The sequence below is a fragment of the Lepus europaeus genome, chromosome 17 (genome assembly GCF_033115175.1).
Source record: "Lepus europaeus isolate LE1 chromosome 17, mLepTim1.pri, whole genome shotgun sequence".
In the NCBI taxonomy this organism is placed as follows: domain Eukaryota; kingdom Metazoa; phylum Chordata; class Mammalia; order Lagomorpha; family Leporidae; genus Lepus; species Lepus europaeus.
The window spans coordinates 19,504,458-19,518,352 of NC_084843.1; the positions used below are offsets into that span (position 1 = coordinate 19,504,458).

The 13,895-nt window shown below is 55.5% G+C and overlaps 1 long non-coding RNA gene across 2 annotated transcripts in view; it reads right to left on the minus strand.

Annotated features, from left to right (window-relative positions):
- LOC133775756 (uncharacterized) overlaps positions 1-13,895 on the minus strand; it is a 149,794-nt gene that overhangs the window by 88,504 nt on the left and 47,395 nt on the right. For both annotated transcript variants that reach the window (XR_009868311.1, XR_009868312.1), the window contains exon 3: positions 130-212. This is a non-coding gene — a long non-coding RNA (uncharacterized LOC133775756). The remainder of the gene's footprint in view (positions 1-129; positions 213-13,895) is intronic.

A 13,895-nucleotide genomic window follows, 5' to 3' on the forward strand; every position in this document is an offset into this window, starting at 1 on the left:
TTGTGGAAAAACAACGCACCTCCCATCTATCCACGCGTCCTGTGCACGTGTCTCTGTGCAAAGCACACAACGTGCATCTTCCCTGGAACCCAGCCACTCTGTGCACTGGTGGCCATCATCCTTACTCACAGACAAGAAAGCAGAGGTGCAAAGACGCGAAGCAACTTGCTCAGGGTCACGGGGCTGGTGCGTGGTGAAGTCACGATTCCAACCTAGAGCAGGAATAAGGGAAACCTGAGTGTCCAGGTTGCAGAAACAGACGGAGTCTCTTCGGGGGCGAATCAGCCCCAACCATTTTTTTTTTTTTTTAAACTCTTACTGTCCACCCTCTTTGTATTTTTGAAATTGTAAAATATACATAACATCAAAGTGTGCCACTTTACCCTTTTCTAAGTGTGCAACTCAGTGGCATTAATTGCATTTCCAAAGTTGTGTCAATGTCACTACTATCCATTTCCAGAACTTTTTAATTATCCCAAATGCAAACGCCATGCCTATTAACCAACAACTCTGTTTCCTCCTCTTCGAAGCCTCTACTCTGCTTTCTGTCTCCATGAATCTTACTAGTCTAGATGTCTCATGTAAGTGGAACCATAATATTCATCCTTTTATGGCTGGCTTATTTCACTTGGCATGGCTTCAAGGTTCATCACAATATTCCCCTGTGCGTATTGATCATCCTTTATCCCTTCATCTGTTAACGGACATTTGAGTTGCTTCTGCTTTTCGACTTGTGAATGCGGCTGCTCTGAACGTGGGTGTGCAAATCTCTGGACAAACCCATGCTTTCAATTCTTCCGTGTACGTACCTAGAAGTGGAGTTGCTGAGTCACATGGGAAGCCCCAACTCCTTTAAATTATTGTCACCCCAGGCAAGATTCAGATCCTAGGAAGAGAGTCTGCTTGGCCTTACCCAGGTCACACGATCAGCCTTAGACTAAGAGAGGGTGGAGGACACTGGAGGGAAGTCCCACAGGACAACCCAGAGGGGGAGGGGGGTTCCCCAAAGCAAAGTGGGGGCGCCCTTAGCAGAAGTGCTGGTGGCTGAAGACGGCCTGACCACCACTGACATCCCTGTGTGTGTGTGACAGTGGGAATGACAGCCAACCTCTCCACGCCGAGCGGGGCGGTCCCCACAGAATCACGTGTCCCGCGGGACTCTGACAACTTGCAGGTGCCCTCAGACAGAAGGTGCTCGCGAGACCACAGGATGCCAGCTGTGCAGAAGGGAACTGGCTGCGGCCCAGAGGGACCCCGCCTCCACCGAGAACCACGAGCCCCTCACAGACGCAGTCGCCAGCCCTCGTGATCCCCGTCTCCCCCGGCCATCACTCTGCTCAGTCTGTCAGCTCTTTTCTGGACGTCATCTATATTCTGGGTCTTTAAGTCTCCTGCAGGAGGCAAACACTGGCCAGGCCAGGCCACGCTCGCTCCCTCTGTGTAAGCCAGAGCAGCCTGGGCCTGAGCAGTCAGCACTCGGTGGGGCCCGGCTGCAGACAGCCCCGTGTGTACAACCTCGTCTTCCTTACCAGGTTCCCAGCAGGGGCCCAGCCCCGTTCCCTCAGTGCCGTGTCCGGTGAGCCCTGTTCACAGGCAGCCTTCGGTTTCCTTTTCAGAGCCCACGGAAGACACCAAGCTGTTGCAGGCGCTTCCAGCACTCAGGCTGGCGGGGAGGAAGGTGCTAAGGGGAGAGGCCTGCATTTCTTTGCTCCGTGAGAAAATGGCCAGAGGATCTTCACCCATTTTTGGGGTGGGCAGACAGGGCCATCCCTGGGGGGAGGCAGAGGAATGAGGAGATCGTCCCCAGAGCCCCCGCATCCTCTCCCCTAAAGAACGGGAGTGCTCTGAGTCAGAGCCACGGTCTCGTGGGCCGGAGTAATAACTCACACGTGGGCAGTGCTCGCGCTCCCGGGCAGCCTGCGGGGCCCACGTGTAAATCAGGACGGCAACGTCAGCATTCCCACTCTGCAGCTGAGGCAAGTGAGGCCGGGAGGTCCTTCAGCCGCTAAATGGCAGCGCCAGACTTAATTCGGGTTTGCCTTTGGAGGCTGCGCTCTCAGCCACAAGACCAGGGCTCTCACAGTGGAGTCCAGGAAGCGCCTGTCTGCGAATTTCCCGGGATGTCTGACCCAGATGCAGGTCTAGGCTCTGCCTGCCTTCCTGAATCAGAACGGCGGGAGAGCGGGCCGAGGGCCACCGGCACCTGCCTGGGGTCTGACCCCCTGCACCATGCGGCACCGCCTGCCCCCGGCCTGGAGGAGTGAGGAGGGGGTGGGGCAAGCACCAAGAAGGCCCCGCGGGGCTGGCGCTGTGGCTTAGTAGGCTAAGCATCTGCCTGGGGCGCCAGAGTCTCATATGGACGCGGGTTTGTGTCCCAGCTGCTCCACTTCCCATCTGGCTCCCTGCAGATGGCCTGGGAAAGCCGTGGAACATGGCCCCAGTGCTTGGGCCCCTGCACCATCATGGAAGACGTGGAAGCAGCTCCTGGCTCCTGGCTTGGACCCCTGCACCATCATGGAAGACGTGGAAGAAGCTCCTGGCTCCTGGCTTTGGATCAGCTCAGCTCAGCTCCGGCCATTGCGGCCATTTGAGGAGTGAACCAGTGGATGGATTCTTTCTCTGTCTCTTCCCCTCTCTCTGTAACTCTACCTCTCATGTAAACAAATTAAATTAAAAAAAAAAAAAAAAAAAGGTTCTGTAATGGCCGGCGCCGTGGCTCACTAGGCCAATCCTCTGCCTGTGGCGCCAGTATTCTGGGTTCTAGTCCCGGTTGGGGCGCTGGTTCTGTCTCGGTTGCTCCTCTTCCAGTCCAGCTCTCTGCTGTGGCCCGGGAGTGCAGTGGAGGATGGCCCAGGTCCTTGGGACCTGCACCTGTACCGGAGACCAGGAGGAAGCACCTGGTTCCTGGCTTCGGCTCGGCGCAGTGCGCAGGCCATAGCGGCCATTTGGGGGGTGAACTAACGGAAGGAAGACCTTTCTGTCTCTCTCTCACTGTCTAACTCTGCCTGTCAAAAAGAAAAAGGTTCTGTAGTACAAAAAAAAAAAAAAAATCCATTAAAAAAGTAGTAGAAGAAGGCAACCCACACAGCAGAAGGGTCTGTGAAGTGCCAAGGGTCTGGCGTGACTTCAGTGTGGGGGTGTCTCCTGACCTCTGACAGCTGCTCTGAAATCCCTGGGGCTCTAGCTGTCCGCGTGCACAGGTGGCTGGGGCAGCGTTTCTGTGGCCAGTGGTCCTGGGACCACTCGGCTTCCAGCCCGCCATGGTGCCTCCGTCACTGAGAAGCGGCCCCGGAAGACTCCTTTCTCCCGTGCTGCACACTATACCTCTACCTGGCGCGGATCCTGCACGGCTCTGCTCACCAGGTAACCAGGCCCGAGGTGAGGCATCACTGAGCCCGTGACACGAGCTCCTGGGCGGGACCAGAGGAGGGAGGCGTGCAGCTGGGTGCCAGGGGCCCACGCGGAGCCCGGCGGGCCTTCGTGACTCACCGAGGCAGCCAGCAAGACGCAGGGAGGCAGAAGGGCCCCCCCACCCCCGGCCTGGAAACGCCAGCAGGTGGGGGCGGGCTAGGGCCCAGGGGTTCACACGGCCCTCCACAGGCTCCCCAGCCTGCTCCCGCCCCCTGCAGCGCCCTGGGAAATGTGTGGGACCCACTTCGTGGCCACCTACGCACCTTCAGTCCTGGTGACTCAGCCAGGGCATCCAGCACAACTGCCCTTGATATTATTGTAACCTGACGTCACCTGATCTAGGAGCCTCCGGGAGCAGATTTGCCCGGACAATTCCACTAAGAGAGCCAGCCCCGCACAGGAGAGGGGAGACCTGAAGGTTCTCCCCTAGGAGCGTTTCCCACCGGGCGAACCTGGGAGACAGAGGCCAGGCCTGCCCCTGAAGTGGGGCACACGGATCTGCCTTCCTGTCCTGGCCCTGTTTTGCCTCAGCGAGAGTCCAGTTACCGGGGCTTCGTGGCCTCTCCAGGCCCCGCGGGGAAGGCAGCTCCAGAGCCTGCAGCGTTAGCAGAGAGCAGCTTCCATGCAATAGGAAGCTGCCCAGATTGCTTTACACCGCCATCTGAAGTCTCTTCCTCTTCCGCCCACCGCAACACCGCCTCCTCACGTCCTCCGGGATAAGGAAGACGCAGAGACGAGCCTCGGTCTGTTGGACGACAGCTGAGCCACACTGCCAGTCCTGTTCCTTCTCCATCTGGCTTTCTCGGTGAACTTTCCGCTGAACTCCTTCCAAGCCTGCGGGCAGCTCTCCTGCCGGGAGGACCCGGTGCCAGGCAGACCAGAATAATCGCCTCCTGTGTTCTGCACGCGCAGCCTTCAGTAGTGCGTCCCTGGAGTGGCATTTGCAGCCTGTGTCTCGGCAGCCAGCCCCTGCAGAGCCGGCACTTCATCACCCTCTGGTTGTCTCGTCTCAAAGCCCGAGAGCCTGTGTGTCAGAGTGGCTGAGGCTTCCTTTGGGAAGACGCGCCGTTGGTGGATAGGTTTCCGTGTGGCTGTGCTCTCTCAGCTACATGTATAAAGACTAAATTTTTTTTTTGAGGTTTGTTTTTTTATTTATTTGAAAGGCAGAGTTACACATGGAGAGGGAGAGACAAAGATCTTCCATCTGCTGATTCACTCCCCAAATGGCTGTTAATAGTCAAAGGCTGGGCCAGGCTGAAGCCAGGAACCTGGAGCTCCATCCAAGTCTTCCCCATCATTAGGAGGGGACCAAGCACTTGGGCCATCTTTGGCTGCTTTCCCAGGCCATTAGCCTGGAGCTGATTGGAGGTGGAGCCACCGAAACCTGGGATGCTGGCACTGCAGAAGGCAGCTTAACCTGCTGCACCACAGTGCTGGCCCCCTAGAAACACGGCTTCTAACCCAAGGAGACCACAGGAGGAAGAATACAGGGTGGGAGGGGGTTGTACACAGGCATCAGGAGACCTGGGTTTCAGCGTGGCTCTGCTGATGGTCAGGCTTGTGACCTTGGGCAAAACCATACATTTCCAAAAGCCCTGTCCTCACTTAATGCTGTAGTTTTGCAGTGGCTTAAGCATGTCTTCCAAAGGTACACGTTCTGGAGCTTGGTCCCAGCGTGGCAGTGTTGGGGGGTGGAACCTTTAAGATGTGAGGACTGGCAGCAGGTGGTAAAGACATAGAGGGGCCCTGCTCCAGGAAAGGATTAATGGGACACCCCCACTCCCACCCTAGAGTGAGTGCTCCAGAGAGAGGATTCTTACCCAGGGAGGCCACCCCACGAGCTGGTGCCTTCTGTATACATCCCATTCCTGATCCATTTCTCGGCCACAGGGTAAAGTAGGCAAGGGGCCCTCATCAGGACACGGGTGCCATGCTGTTTGGAGCTTCAGCCACCAGATTCATGGGCCATGTAAGCATCTTTGCTTTATAAATTACCCAGCCTCAGATATTTTGTCATAGCAACAGAAAGTGTCCTGGGACACAAAGTAAGGGGCTTGGCTTTGACATAAAGGCTCATAGCATCTTCGAGCTCATCTGGTCTACCTATCCTCTCCCCGAGAAGTAAAATGAGGCCTGGGTGGCCACAACTCATGAAGGCAATGTAGCTAAGTGGTGTTAAGACTTGGGAGCACAAGGCAGGCACTGTGGGGTAGTGGGCTAAGCATCTGTCTGGGACGCTGGAATCCCATCTGGATGCTAGTTTGAGCCCTGGCTGCTCCACTTTTGACCCAGCTCCCTGCTGATGGCCTGGGAAAGCAGTAGAAGATGGCTGGTCCCAAGGGCTTGGGTTCCTGCACCTAAGTGGAGGACCCGGAGGAGGCTCCTGACTCCTGGCTCCTGGCTTCGGATTGGCTTTGGCAGCCATTTGAGGAGTGAACCAGCAGATAGAACACCTCTCTCTCCATTTCTCCCTCTTTCTGTCTGGCTTCTCAAGTAAAAGATCTTTAAAAATCTTTTAAAAAATCTTAAAAAAAAAAAAAAGACTTGGTACCTTGGGGCCAGCATTGTAGAAGAGTGGGTTAATCTACCATTTGTGATACCAGCATCCCATATGGGAGCATCAGTTCAAGTCCCAGCAGCTCTGCTCTGATCCATCTCCCTATTAATGTACCTGGGAAAGCAGGGGAAGATGACCCAGGTACCTGGGTTCCTGTCACCAAAGTGGGAGGCCCAAGTAGCCACTGCAGCCATTTGGGGAGTGAACCAGAGGACAAAAGGTCTCTCTCTGCCACGCTGGCTTTCAAATTAATACATGTCTTTTTCAAAAAAGACTCAGGACCTTATTTCAGGCTTGCTGCCTCCTGGATTTGGGTGCAAACGGATGAAAGAGGGAGACATCTTGGGAGGGCACAGCCGTGGTGAAGGGATTCCAAGCTCTGCATGCAGGGAACTGCATAGGGGGGACCTTTCCTTCATGCCAAGGTCGCCAGCCCCGGCCTCAGAGTGGAAGGTCTCACCCAGGGGCAATCTGGCCCCTTGGGGACAGTTTTGGTTGTCCCAACAGGCAGGGGGTGGGGATGGGGATTCTGCTGCATCTCTCCGGTACAGGCTGCAGGCACAGGCAGCCCCTCCACAGAGCCAGTCCAAAATCTAGTAGGGCCGAGGTGAGACCCCCCCCCCCCTTCTCTGCTGCACTCTAATCTGGAATTTCAAACATTCTTCCCTCCTTCCCTCCAGCCTCAAAAGGGATCTTTTTGCTGATTTTGCTATTGATGCTGACTTTTAAAATATGATTCTTTTGTTGTCTATAAAAATCATCCATGCTCAGTTTAAAGGATTTAGGAAATCTGTTACTTGGGATGACTCTGGAGAGCTTCCCAAGGGTGTGACTTTGGAGACATTCAGTGTTACCACAGAGATGGGAAACTTTAACTTCAAGAGACCCTAATGTGCCGCACTGGAACACCTACATAAATTCTCTGATGGAAACTACGGAAGGGGTATGATTGATAATCTCTTTACAGATGTAAACACTGAGGCTTAGAAAGGTGAGGCAGCTTGCCTAAAGTCATCCGACTAATGAGATGAGGCACTGGGATTTAAGCCAGGGCTGGCTGGCTCCATGGCCGTGAAGTTTCCCAAGCCTAGCACACTCTACCTGCCCTGCCCACCTCTGCTCCACAGCGTGTGCACCTGTGGTCAATGTGACTCCAGGCAAGGCAAGGAGAGGTCACAGAGGCCAGCCTGGCTCCTGACTGTGGGAACCTCTGCTGGGCCGGCTGAGCTGTAGGGAGCCTAATGGACAGAGTGTGCAACCTCGTGGCTGAGCTTTCCTGTGGAGTGGCAGCATCTAGAAACCTGTTCTCTTGGTCCGGTGCGTCCAGATGCCTTGTCCTGTGTATCACAGAGGAGGTGGGAGATGGGTGGCCCGACCTGCAAACACCGATCGGCTAGAGGCCCAGATCCTCCTTCTCACTGGCAAGGGGCTGACCATTAGCTGGCTGGTGCAGGATAGGAGTGGGCAGGGCACTGCCGGAGGAGGCCACACCTCTCCTCTCCAGAACACCGCTTCTCAGCTAGGCTCCGCCCTTCTCTCCAAGGTTCTGAAGTCCTTTCCGGTATTTCTGATGTGTTGTCCCGTCTTCTGTGGCCTGGCACACTGAGTACAGGCTCCAGTTCAGATTTAGCTTTGTCCCAATCCTAGTTCAGCCAAGGAGTTGATGGTAAGTTTCTCTCCTTCTTGGAGCCTCAGCTTTTCTACCTATAAAATGGGAAGAACACCACTGACTTCAAAGGGCCAGGTCGAGGAATAAATGAATGATGGAGAGAACTGACATGGTAGGTACCCCAAGTCTCTCTCCTCCCTTCGGTAGACATGGGAAGCTGGTGGGAGGGTGGAAAACATGTGGGAGGGGAAAGAGCTGGGAGGAGCAGGCCCCGAGTGGTGTGGTCCCTACCGTTTGTTTTTCCGCCTGCAGTCCTGGTGGAGGGGAATCCCTCCGAGGACTGCCGGCTGCCTTGCTCAATGCACTGTCTCGCGGTGCCTTCAACCTGCTGTCCCAAACCACCTTGTGGGTTCTGAAAGGCTCCACTGTGTTTCCCAGAGGCAGCAGAGCTCAGGGGCTGGAAGAACACGCGCCAGGCAACTCACAGACTCCCACCACTGTGTGGCGCTGGGCAGGTCTCTCTATCACGGAGCCTCGGCTTTCTCATCTCCAAAGAAGTTTCCCATCTTCCTAGCCCCAGCACGGGCTGTGCCTGGCTCTAAGATGGCAGATAGCACACAGCACTGTCAAGACTAACTGCTGCTCGCTGTTGCTGTCATCGTTATATCCTTCCGAGCCACCGCTTATGTTCTTAACCTGGGCTGCCTTTGGAGACATGCCCACTGGGAGAGTGTGGCTGACTCACCGCGGGCCTTGGCGCCATACCTGGCAAGTCGCATCATCCGCCAGGTGAGCTAACTAGGCCAGCCTGGCAGCTGGGAGGGAGACAGCAGCCCGGGTGTCCTGGAGGCTGCGTTCCAGCAACATTCCTCTGTGTCAGTGGGAGACAGAGCTCAGGCAGGCTGGGAGGGCATTGTGGGATGCACACTCCGGCTGACAGCACTGCAGGGTGCAAGGAGAAGTGTCCCTGGGCTCCTGACCGTCTCCAGGCAGAGGGAGCATTGGGGAGGGGGTGGGCTGAGGATGGAGGCTGCTAGGAGAGCCCACTCCACCCCAAGTCTTGTACACGAAATCCCCAAAGACAGAACTTACTCCTTCCAGCAGAACACCCCAGGAGTAGACTTCCAAAAACTGTGACCCTCCTCCTTCTCCTCCTCCCCTTCCTCTTTTTTTTTTTTTTTTTTTTTTTTTTTTGACAGGCAGAGTGGACAGTGAGAGAGAGAGAGACAGAGAGAAAGGTCTTCCTTTGCCGTTGGTTCACCCTCCAATGGCCACCGCGCTGCGGCCGGCGCACCACGCCGATCCAAAGCCAGGAGCCAGGTGCTTCCCCCTGGTCTCCCATGGGGTGCAGAGCCCAAGCACTTGGGCCATCCTCCACTGCACTCCCTGGCCACAGCAGAGAGCTGGACTGGAAGAGGAGCAACCGGGACAGAATCTGGTGCCCTGACCGGGACTAGAACCCGTTGTGCCAGCGCCACAGGCAGAGGATTAGCCTAGTGAGCCACGGCGCCAGCCCCCCTTCCTCCTTCTTATGAGTTGGGGGTAGGAAGTCAGCTGACTTTTTTTTTTTTAAAGGATTCATTTGTTTATTTGAAAGGCAGAGTTACCAAGAGGCAGAGGCAGAGAGAGAGAGAGATCGAGATCGAGATCGAGATCTTCTATCTGTTGCCCCAAATGGACACAATGGCTTTAGCTGGGACAATCTGAAGCCAGCAGCCAGGAGCTTCTTCAGGGTCTCCCACATGGGTGCAAGGGCTCAAGCACTTGGCCCATCTTCTGCTGCTTTCCAAGGTGCATTAGCAGGAGGCCGGATTGGAAGTGGAGCAGCTGGGACCTGAACCAGCACTCACATGGGATGCCAGCGCTGCAGGTGGCAGCTTTACCGGCTACACCACAGCGCCAGCCCCAGGTAATTTGGTATTAAAAAAAAAAAAACAAACAACCATAAAACCACATTCACCTATGATTTATAATGTTTTTTTTTTTTTTTTTTTTTTTTTTTTTGGACAGGCAGAGTGGCCAGTGAGAGAGAGAGAGAAACAGAGAGAAAGGTCTTCCTTTGCCGTTGGTTCACCCCCCAAATGGCCGCCACAGCCGGCGCTCCCACTGGCGCACTGCGCTGATCCGATGGCAGGAGCCAGGTGCTTCTCCTGGTCTCCCATGGGGTGCAGGGCCCAAGGACTTGGGCCATCCTCCACTGCACTCCCTGGCCACAGCAGAGAGCTGGCCTGGAAGAGGGGCAACTGGGACAGAATCTGGTGCCCCGACCGGGACTAGAACCTGGTGTGCCGGCACCGCAAGGCAGAGGATTAGCCTGTTGAGCCACAGCGCCGGCGATTCACTTATGATTTAACTGAGGACTCCTGGGACATCCCGGTCCTGATGGGCAGGTGGACAGAGGATGGAGCCTTCAGCTTGGGAATTTTCAGTGGCACCTGCTGGGCCTGCAGGTTCTGAGCTGGAAGGATGCTGCGGAGCTCTTGCGCGTGCACACAGCAGACAAATCCCTCGAGCTGACCCAATAGCATCGCAGCTCAGAGCTCAGAACCACCATGCCTAAGAGTCCTGCCCCCTGGTAGCTGTGTGACCATGGACGAGTCACCTAACCTCTCTTCCCTTAGCACCCTCACCTGCTAAAATATGGAGAATCATCCAACAGACTCCCTCTGATCTTCAGCTCCTGTGTCCACAGACTTCATTACCTACAGCCAACCATGTTCCAAAAATATTAATTGGAAAATTCTAAAAATAAACTATTCATACATTTTAAATAATTCTTATTATAAAGTATTGCTACAATTATCTGGTTTCATTATTCATTTTTGCTGTTAAGTTCTTACTGTGCCTTGTTCATGAATTAAATCTTACCATAGACACATATGTTTAAAAATATATCAGGGTTTTGTGTTGTGGCGTAGCAGGTTAAGCCACTGCCTATAAGGCCGTCATCTCATATGGGTGCCAGTTCAAGTCCCAGCTGCTCCACTTCTGATCCAGCTCCTGCTAGTTCACCTGGGAAAGCAGTGGAAGATGGCTCAAGTGCTTGGGCCCCTGAATCCATGTGGAAGACTCGGAGGATGCTCCTGGCCCCTGACTTCAGATCAGCCTAGCTCCAGCTGTTGTGGCCATTTGGGGAGTGAACCAGTGGATGGATGCTCCCTTTCCCTCTCTCTCTTTCTCTCTCTGTAACTCTGCCTTTCAAATAAATAAATGCATCTAAAAAAAAAAATAAGCATGAATACTCCACTCCATAACGGAAAAACCCAACTCTGCAACAGGAACCAGGTCCTGGGAGTTGGAGGTGAAAGCAGAGGTGCTTCAAAAAAACAGAAAAGAAAAAAGGAAAAAAGAAACAACAGTGTATGTGTAGGCTTTGGGGTTCTCTGGTTTCAGGCATCCATGAGGGCGAAGGAGAACTGCACCTGCCTCAGAGGCTGAATTTTGTAAGGATTAAATGAGTTAAGTGTGTGTGTGTGGGGGGGGGCATTTAGAACAGGGTGGCCTTGGAGCAGTCTTAGTGTTGGCTCAGGGTAAAGCTCCCCCAGGTGCCACCAAGATGGAGTCAGGTGACCAGGAGGTCGATGTGGAAGGGGTTGTGTGGTGTTCAGTAAAGGCTCCAAACCAAGCCTTGAAGTTGAGTTGCTGGGGCCTACGTGTGGCGTAGTATTGGTTAAGCCACAGCCTACAACACCAGTATCCCATATGAGAGCTGGTTTGAGCCCTGGCTGTTGGGATTCCAATGCAAGAAAAGCAGGAGAAGATGGCCAAGTGTTTGGGCCCCGGCACCCACGTGGGAGACCCAAATGGAATTCTTGGCTCCTGGCTCTGGCCTGACTCAGCCCTGGTCGTTGTGGCCATTTGGGGAGTGAACCAGCAGATGGAGGATCTCTGTCTCTCTGTTACTCTGCCTTTCATGTAAATAAAATAGATCTTAAAAAGAAATCTGAATTGTTGGTGAGGGGCAAAAAGGGGATGGACAAAGGCCAGGAGGTGGGGCAGAGGCTGGAGGACTACAGGGAGCCGTTTGCATTCACCAGAGTCCAGGACGAGGTCAGGAGAGGGGAGGCTGGAGCGGGGTCCAGGGACTCAACCCCAGGGCCCTCAAGTCCAGGAGGAGTCCAGGGAGGGGATAGGAGTGGGCAAGCCGGACACGAGAGCTCTGGTCTGGACTGAGGGGGGTGCCGGAGTGCAGAGTGATGACGGAGCACCTGGGCAGCAGGAACAGGGCAGGGCAGGGCACAGGTGCGGAGCCCGCAGGCTGCCGTGGCTGCACAGGTGCTGGGGCTGCCAGGGAGGCCTCAGACGGTGCCCAGCTCTGGCTGGCAGGGCCCAGAGCTGAGCGCCCTCACTGTCAGAGACAGCAACACCAGGGGAAGCCGAAGGGGCTTAGAGAGATGGTGAGTGGAAAACAACGCGTGTGTGTTGAGCCCTTACTGTGTGGCGGGCACTATGCCAGGCAGCGTTCACTTAACTCCGAAGCCATATCTCTAGAATGCATAATAAAGTCCCACATCGCCACCAGCGACCAAACAGCAAGCTGAGGTCCAGAGAGCCCCAGCAGCTCGTCCAAGGTCGCACAGCCTGGGAGTGCAGGCTCTGGATCCCTGGCACCGATTCTCTACCACGCTGCCTGTTTATCCTCCGATGGCTTCAGACCACAGACGGGGAGGGCAGCGCTGAGCCTTGGCCAGGGACAAGAAACCTGCGGGTACATCAGATGCCACCAGCTGCTGTCGCCTCACGTGACTTCAAGATCGTTCCCTTTTTGCTTATTTTAACTCAGCCAAAAACTTCAAAGGAGCACCATTCCTGGAGGATTTGCTCATCCACCTGTCATGGTCTGGCTACGCAGCCTTCAAGCAGGGAGGAAACGGCCGACTCAGAGCCCAGAACATCTGTTTCCTGTGCGTGCTGTCAAGTGGGGAAGCCGGGGCCTCGCACTCACCTCTGGCTCGGAGGGGTTGGGCCCTTGGGGAATGGGCTGCAGCTGACAGCGCGGACTCCAGTCTCTCACGAGTGCGGGAAGAAGGTGCTGGCAGGGGCATTGCCAGCACGGAAGGGTGAACCAGGATGGAGAACCAGGACTCAGAGATGTTAAGTGAACTGGGCTGGCTCACACAGCCAGGCAGCCCGGATCTGAGGTCCCAACGGGCTCCCTCGGTCCCCAGGGTGGCCCTTGTGGCTCCTGTAAGTCTCTGCGGGAAGCCCAGTTCCTTCCAGGTGTCGCCGTTTTCTGTTTCGGTTCTTTATTTAGGCCCCGGGGGTTGGGGTGGGAGGCCAAAGGGGCCGTTATGCTGTTTTGCTCAACCAACTTGCCTTGCACGTCATCCAGACACCAAGTTCCGTTCACAGAGGAAGTGAGAGGTGTCCGACTGGGTCACAACGAACACAGCTGGGCTGCCTGTAAGCTCGGAAGGAGGCGGTGTCCCTGGACCTGTCCCCGCGAGTCCGAGCAGACCCCACCACCACGTCAACAACATCTGCCCCTGTCCCACGGAGCCCTGCTGCTCCCTGGCATCCACACGGGGCGGGGGGGGGGGGAGAGGTGGAGAAAGACAGACCAGGATGGCTAACCAGCCCAGTTAGCACTCCTGCCCGTTGGATCCTCTTAGCCTTGTTGATATCAAGGACCAGGACTAAACCTAGATTGTATGAGGTCCAGAGACTTACAGTTGGGGCTCCTCAATACAAACAACACAAAATTTGGGACAAAAGTGGGCATTCATATAGAAGGAGGGGGAGGAAAAGCCCAGGGCCCTACTAGTGCCCTGCAGACCCAGGCCGCTTTCTTCCAGACCCCTGGGGACAGCGAACCGGAACCGTGCGCACAGCCACGCTGCCTTGTGCGTCAGCCGGCTGCCCTCCCCCGCCTAGAACACTCCCCGCACGCCCCTGCTCTCTCAGGGCCTGGGAGCCGCGTGGCGTTAGCCAGATGACAAGTCAGCAAACCTGAGCACTGGTGGCTTCTGAGCAGCAGCCAGGGTGGGTGTCGCTAACCTTTAGCAAGGTCCTGGGCCCCTTTGAGAACTGACTCAGAGCCATGGAAGCTTTCCCAGGAGAACACGCAGACACTCGAGTCCAGTAAATTTTGCCTGCAATTTCAGAGCATCTGGGACCCCCTAAGGCCTACCTGTGGCTCCCAGGTGGGGAACCCCAGAGCCAGCGCAGTCCACACACTTCCTAGGTGAGGCAGTAGCATCCCAGATGGGTGAGTGCCTTGCTCAAGTCAGTGCGGTCACTTCGGGCAGTCACGACTCAGAGTCAGCCCCTGTCTCCCCGCAGCCCTCTACCGTGATGGGTCTGCCTCTGCAAGGTCAG